This window comes from Panulirus ornatus, chromosome 8 (genome assembly GCF_036320965.1).
Source record: "Panulirus ornatus isolate Po-2019 chromosome 8, ASM3632096v1, whole genome shotgun sequence".
Lineage (NCBI taxonomy): Eukaryota > Metazoa > Arthropoda > Malacostraca > Decapoda > Palinuridae > Panulirus > Panulirus ornatus.
The window spans coordinates 48,767,290-48,774,789 of NC_092231.1; positions in this window are offsets into that span (position 1 = coordinate 48,767,290).

Here is a 7,500-nt window from a genome sequence, read left to right on the forward strand (position 1 = left end):
CTGCAGACTGTGTTGAAATATCCTTTACCTTCATACCCATGGGAAAGAGTTCATATGGACATATCAGGAGGTTTTCCTAGGTCCATGGTAGGCTACAGATACATCTTAGTAATTACTGATGCCTTCACGAGATACTGTGAATTAGTCCCAGTTCAAAATAAAGACGCAGCTACGGTCGCTAAGGCGTTCAAAGACAGATATAATGCGCCGAAGATTTTAGTCACAGATAATGGAGTGGAATTTAATAACTCATTATTAGAAGAACTCTGTAAATTGTATAACATAAGTAAATGTAATATAATGGCACATCACCCAGCCTCGAATGGCCTGGCAGAAAGGTTGAACCGTAAGATCCTCCAGTGTCTTCCCACCAACATTAATCTTGATCATGATGAATGGGATGAATACTTGTCTGATGTCCATTGTTCATTAAACTCTGCATATCATAAGTCAATTGGAGACACACCCTTCCACACCTTACACGGTTTTGATAAAGTGTTGCCGTATGACATAATAGCGTCCTCTCCTTCATGTCCAGCGGTCCAGAAATCAGTTGTAGCGGAAAAATATCGCACGACTCAATTGATTCATCAAAGGATCAAGGAAAATCTAGGTGAAGCCACTACAACCTTCACGAACCAGGCTGATAAATTCACGAAACCATAAAAGGTGGCTCCCGTACTCTTGGTAATGGTGCAGGAATTAAACTCTAGAAGTGAGGTTCCTAAACTTGACCCAAAATTTTCTGGCCCCTATAGAGTCTTAGCTCATTTAAAGGGACATAAGTTCAGGGTTCGACATCTAAATACAGGTGACATTCGTGAAGAACATGAGGACCACTTGAAAGTTTTACAGTATTCTGAACATGATCATCCCGGTAACACAACACTCCTCAAACCCCAAACATTGTCACCCAACCAACTTCTACCACTGTTCAGACTGTCCCCACACCAGAACCGACCACCCTCACAACACCACCACACACACATCAGTATTCATTAAGACCTCACCTTTAAGAAGTTGCTAAATTTATCATTTTCCAGGTTCTTCCTTCTCATGTCCTTATGATGTCTTCCTGTATATGACACCATGGCAGTACCAGGCGCCCTTCCCACGACTCCCCGCCAGGTCCACCTCGTGAGGGACACAGTCTCAGTTAAGTTGGGCCTGGAGGGTCTACCCTGCACTTACGATTATTTAGTGAAACTGATGGAGGCCGTACCTCCCTTACGCTCTACCCTACTCAAGTTTTACACCAGTGCGTCCATCAGAAACTCTAGTGTTGCTCCTCCTCCAACTTTGTTAAACCAGTGGACCTGCAAACTGAATAGTACCTGTGTGATTCTGTATGACATAATACAAGACACTGAATCTCCAGTAAATACTAATGCCAGAATGAAGACGAAAAAGCAAAGGAGAAGCAAGAGAGGTCTACTTAATTTTGTAGGGTCCCTCCAATCATATTTGTTTGGTATTGCTACTCAGGAAGAACTTAATTCAGTTAGAAATCAGGTTAGATCCTTACAGTTTCAACAACTTCTTAACAACAGGTATATTAAGGCTAAAGCTAAGATCTTAAAACAACATTCTAAATATTTGAATGACATAATGTTAACTGTTAATAACTTGACACAACATGTAGCACTACTGTCAAAGTCTCTTAATCCCATATATGCTATAGTGACTATTTCCACATATGTTGATAGTTTATATGTCCAGATCACTTATCATGCACATTTTTTCACTGACTTATTGGAAGATGTTAATAATCTGGTAAACCAAGTTGTCATACCATCATTGTTTCCCTTCTCAGAACTCACACGTATCATTAAACAAGCGATGACGAAATTCGGTTGCACCCCAGCTCTCCCTCTGCATCACGTGACCAGTTATTACTCCTTACTAACGGTTGACGTGATCCTCGAAGCGGTCATTATCCACATACCATTCACTGACTCCAATACTTACAGCCTTGTGAACGTAATACCATTCCCTTTTAATTATACAAAAGGGTCGCAAAAAACTATCGTCCTTGCTGATAACATGAACTTTCTCTTATATAATATTAATTCCTCGTTGATTGCACATCTCTCCATGCATGATTTAGCATTGTGCCATAAACCATTGCTTGACAACTTGATTTGCATTCCCCCCCCGCCCCAATACCTTGGTTTTCCATAATTTACAAACAAATTCATGTAAGTACCAACTACTTTTTGGGCATCAACAAAATGTTCTTCGTTCTTGTTCCTTTAAGGAAATTGTTGTTAATGAACCTTGGATTGAAAGTATGGACCAGTATCACGTACTGTTTTTCCCAGACCAACAAAATGTTCTTATTCATTGCCCACCTAATCATCCCAAATCTTATTTATTTCTGGGACACATTCAGTTAGGACAACAATATACTCTTATCAGTTCCAGTTTCAAATTGTTCGGCACTCATGATCATTATTTGGGACAAATTGATAGAATTATCCCGAGTTTAGGACGAATTCCCCAAAACATCAACTTACCAATCATCGATGAAGTAAAGATCCAACACCTTCCATATAAGGTTCAGGACGATTTAGATTCTGCAATATTTCTCGTATTTCTGGAATTTCAGTTATTTCGTTGTCTATTGCACTCATATTATTATTCATAGTATTCATCTTATATTGTCGTCTACGACATAGGGTGTCTAATATAGAATTCCCTACAGCCACATTGGATGTTCAGAAGGTAGTCGCAGCAGCACTTCCTTATTTAAGGAGGAATCTAACTCCAGAATAATATGTATTGAATAAGTTGTTTGAATCTTTATTCTTTTCTTTTCATTTAATTTGCTTACTGATTTTGTTTACACCATATATAATATCCATGTATATATCTTTATGATAATCTAATAATTGTAAAGTGTGTTATCCTTCTTCTCAAGCATACTAGTTGATATAGGAATAACTCTTGTACATACCTACAATTTGCTTATTTCTGTACTCTTATATTCAGTATTATTTCATGTATAACAATAACTTATCATGGCTGGCAGGAGCTTGAGCCAGGTTGTGGCCGAGCAAAATGTAAGACTCACGCACACTACCATTAATTTTTCATTAGGTATTTGTTATTATCATTTTACTGTGAGTTACATAGAGTTAGATGCATGTTGCCACGGGCTCACTGTTCCCACGGGCTACTGTTAATCAGGATGTTTGAACACGTAAGAGCTGATCTGTTATTTGAACACGTTGTTGAATGGGTGTTGACGGACTCCCATATAACCCCTGCCAGTGTGACCTGAGGGGACACACTGGCCAGCATCGTCACACTGTTCACTAGAGTGTGTCGTAGTGTGTCATAAGACTATAGCCCAGAGTACTACAGATGGACGTACACGTTTTGTTGTAATAAATCTACAAAGGCCGCCTGATCTTCATTGAGTACCACAGACGAAGAAGACCTGATTTCCTTCATCTCAACTCAACCTTACAAATATACTTACAGAATTAAGAGACGAAACAACAGGAGCGTAATACTCTCTCCATAATATACAAATAGTACACACACACACACACACACACACACACAGAGAGGCGCCAGGCTGGAGGCGGGGCATCGTGACGTCACAGGCAAGTCCCTCCCCCCGCCAGATCCAAACATGTGTTGTGTCTGGTGATGGCGGTTCAAGATTTCCCACATTAATATTGATCTTTACATTATCATCCACTCCCAAAGTCACCTGGCATTCTTGTGTTTCAACAACAGACGTGATATATGCAACACCAGGCAAACATTGTACCATTATCTGATAGGTTAATTGGTGCACAATCAAGAACCAGTGAATTTCATGGCCGCCATAAGTAAGTAAGGAAGGTGACTTTAATGATGATAAATACGACCTGGTATGGCTGTGTCTACACACTACCGCCATCTGGTCAACATTGTACATACCAACATTTAAATACAATCATTTGAACGTAAACCTTCCAGCTGCATTATTTCATTATACTCCATTCATTTACGTCATATAAACACACACTTTGAAAGTACATTAGTTACATAAAACTTGTGCAACCGTCATTGAAACTCGAACTTTTAAGTCCGTCATTTTGAGAATTCTGCCAAACAACTGCGAACTTTTACGACTCGTCAAATTGCAGCAGTTGTATGAACTGCTTCGTTTAATTAAATAATTTTAAAGTTAATTGATTTAGTGATATCCTTTGAAGCCTGTCCTTTAAGCATGAAGCTTTAACTCTCACTTGATATAAACATAACCTTTGATTTCCATCTCTGGTGAGGAAGTTTGTACAATCTATCAAACTCCATCATTGATGCCAACTTTTAAATCCCTCAACTTAGCTGGGCCACACATTCCTTGGCTGCCACACACACTTTGTCATTTTCAACTGTGTTGACAACGCTCTCATTCATTCGTCATTTGGATCGTCTCATTGATATTCCATTCATAAAATTCAATTGATAAAAGGATTAGTGATAACACATCATCCACTCTGGCTCAGTTACATGCAGTCTGTGAGGGTCTTCAGACTGCTATAGAGAAATGTAAAGATACATATTTCATTGTGGACAGTAGAAGTACACTGAAGGCCTGGCATAGTAAGCAGCCATGTAACTGCCAGTGTTAACATTTGTAAACGTTTGGTTATAGTATTGCAAGATATATAATGTGATGTACAGTTTATATGGATCCCATCATATGTAGGGAGTCACTATAATGAAGTGGCTGATGGGTTGGCATAGGAATGATAGGAAATGAAATGAAAAGAATAAGAGAAGAATGGGAAAATGTAAGTATAGGTGTAATTGCTGAACATAGTGAGACTTTACAACATGATTCATATGTGTTAACACCAACGTAACTTATGAGGCAAACCTTACACGTGTGGATAATGTGTTAACGAGATTAAGACTCGGGTATTGATATTATTGGCAGTTAAGTGGAGGGACTGGTCGATCATGTCAACTTTGCCACATGAGGGATGGTCATACATTACAACATTATGTTTTAGGTCATGAAAAATTCAGCCACACAGAAACAATGAAATTAGCAATATAACGAACAAGTTTGTTAGATTATTGATAATGGTATGATTAATAACATACTTGCACAATACAAAGAATTTGCACCAAGGTTGTAACATCCTTGTAATGAGTTCAGGGGTTTTAAAATGAGGGCCATTGTTTGTTTGTTTTCTTTGAACTGAACATATCTACACAAAAGGTATGATGTTTGTAAATATTTTGTTGTAAATTCCACTGTGAGATGATGAAGATGAGGAGGGGAGTAGTATACTGCCCCGTTGTGGGGTATGATGAAGATAAGGAGGGGAGTAGTATACTGCCCCGTCCTGGGGTATGATGAAGATGAGGAGGGGAGTAGTATACTACCCCGTCCTGGGTGATGATGAAGATGAGGAGGAGAGTAGTATAATACCCGGTCCGGGGGTATGATGAAGGTGAGGAGGGGAGTAGTATACTGCCCGGTCCCGGGGTATGATGAAGATGAGGAGGGGAGTAGTATAATACCCGGTCCTGGGGTATGATGAAGATGAGGAGGGGAGTAGTATACTACCCGGTCCGGGGGTATGATGAAGATGAGGAGGGGAGTAGTATACTGCCCCGTCCTGGGGTATGATGAAGATGAGGAGGGGAGTAGTATAATACCCGGTCCGGGGGTATGTCGATATGTCAACATGTATTTCAATTCAGTTCAATCCCAAGATGACTCCAGAAAGATCTTAACAGTGTATCGTTATACAGTGAACAATGGGCAGTGATGTATGCTGTAGGCATATGCAACTGCAACACGTTGTGCACAAAGCAGGCAAACTAAGTACCATCTTAAGATAAGGAAATAAAACTAATGTACGTAATAAGACTAACAGGCAACTTGGTGTCATGTGTTAGTAGCAAGAATGAACAGGTAATATTACAGCTATAGTTAGTCACACAACACTTACATTATGACGTACAGGTTTGGTCATCACATTACAGAGTGTAGATGAATACCTATGTTAGTATAAAGAGAAACATGACAATCAACACAACACTTACATTATGACGTACAGGTTTGGTCATCACATTACAGAGTGAAGATGAATACCTATGTTAGTATAAAGAGAAACATGACAATCAATACCTGGCATTAAAATGCTCTCATATGAAGACATTAAGATAACAAGGACACATGAAGGGTACAGAATGAGGGGCGATATGATAGTGGTTTAGCAAATCAGGAATGTTTCTTAATGCAAGCTAGACCATACATTCTAATACTAAAAAGGTAGACCTTTATTAACATTAGTTTCATATGTATAATAATCTTTGATAAGTAAACTGTCAGAGAACATCATCATGACCAGTAGATATTAACATTAGTTTCATATGTATAATAATCTTTGATAAGTAAACTGTCAGAGAACATCATCATGACCAGTAGATATTAACATTAGTTTCATATGTATAATAATCTTTGATAAGTATACTGTCAGAGAACATCATCATGACCAGTAGATGTAATATTGGACTAATCCTCCTCCTCTGTCCTTTAATTCCTACTGTCACATTTTGATTTATATAAGTAATGAAAGGGCAAGTCATAGCCTAGACAAATTCAATTTCTCATAGATCAACCACCTTGCCGTGGTGACTTATCACTCCCGGTGTAACCACTTACGGCTGGAGTCCGGTAACACCAATCAATAGTTGCATTTGACAAACACAGCAAAATGGCTGGGTTCAAAAGCGTGCTCTGCACTTCAACTGACTAATTATATTATAAGGATAAAGAGAATTACAGACCATAAATATCACTTGCAAGGATCAAGCTAGAGATGAAGCATATATAACTAGAAGGGTTAAGGAAACAAAGATGGTGAAATACTTTGACCTGGGATCAGTAGCACCTGTGGCAATGGACACACCTTTGTAATGCTTGATCACTTACAACTGATCAACTTTAATACGAAAGTCTTAGGTATTGTCCCTCAGGAAAACTTTTTATAAATATTTATAAAACACATATATATGTTAGATATACACTATCTCTAGAATATATCTTTACCTGGGACGTGTAACACTTGTGTGGATAGACACAACTTTGTAATGCATGATCCATTACACGAAATGAACTTCACTAACGAAGAGTTACACAACGCGTCGTTGGAGAACATATCTCTACTGAATGATCATATTAGGTCTTGCATGGCATTTGTTTGTAGTAAACCTGAAAAAATGATGCTGAGAGAAAAGGAACATAATGGTAAATAATTTGTTAAAAGTTGAAAAGCTCTTATCTTAAACTAGTGGTTTTGTGTTGGGTTATCTTTTAGACATCTACAGGAGAACATAGTCTGTGGTTTGCTATCATAAATTGATATATTCTCAACGCCTTTCATCAGTTTTTCGACGCCTTTACAGATTTTGGCTTAACGATCTTGGCTACAATATGCAGCACAATACATACTTATTACAAAATAAAAAAAAACATTTATC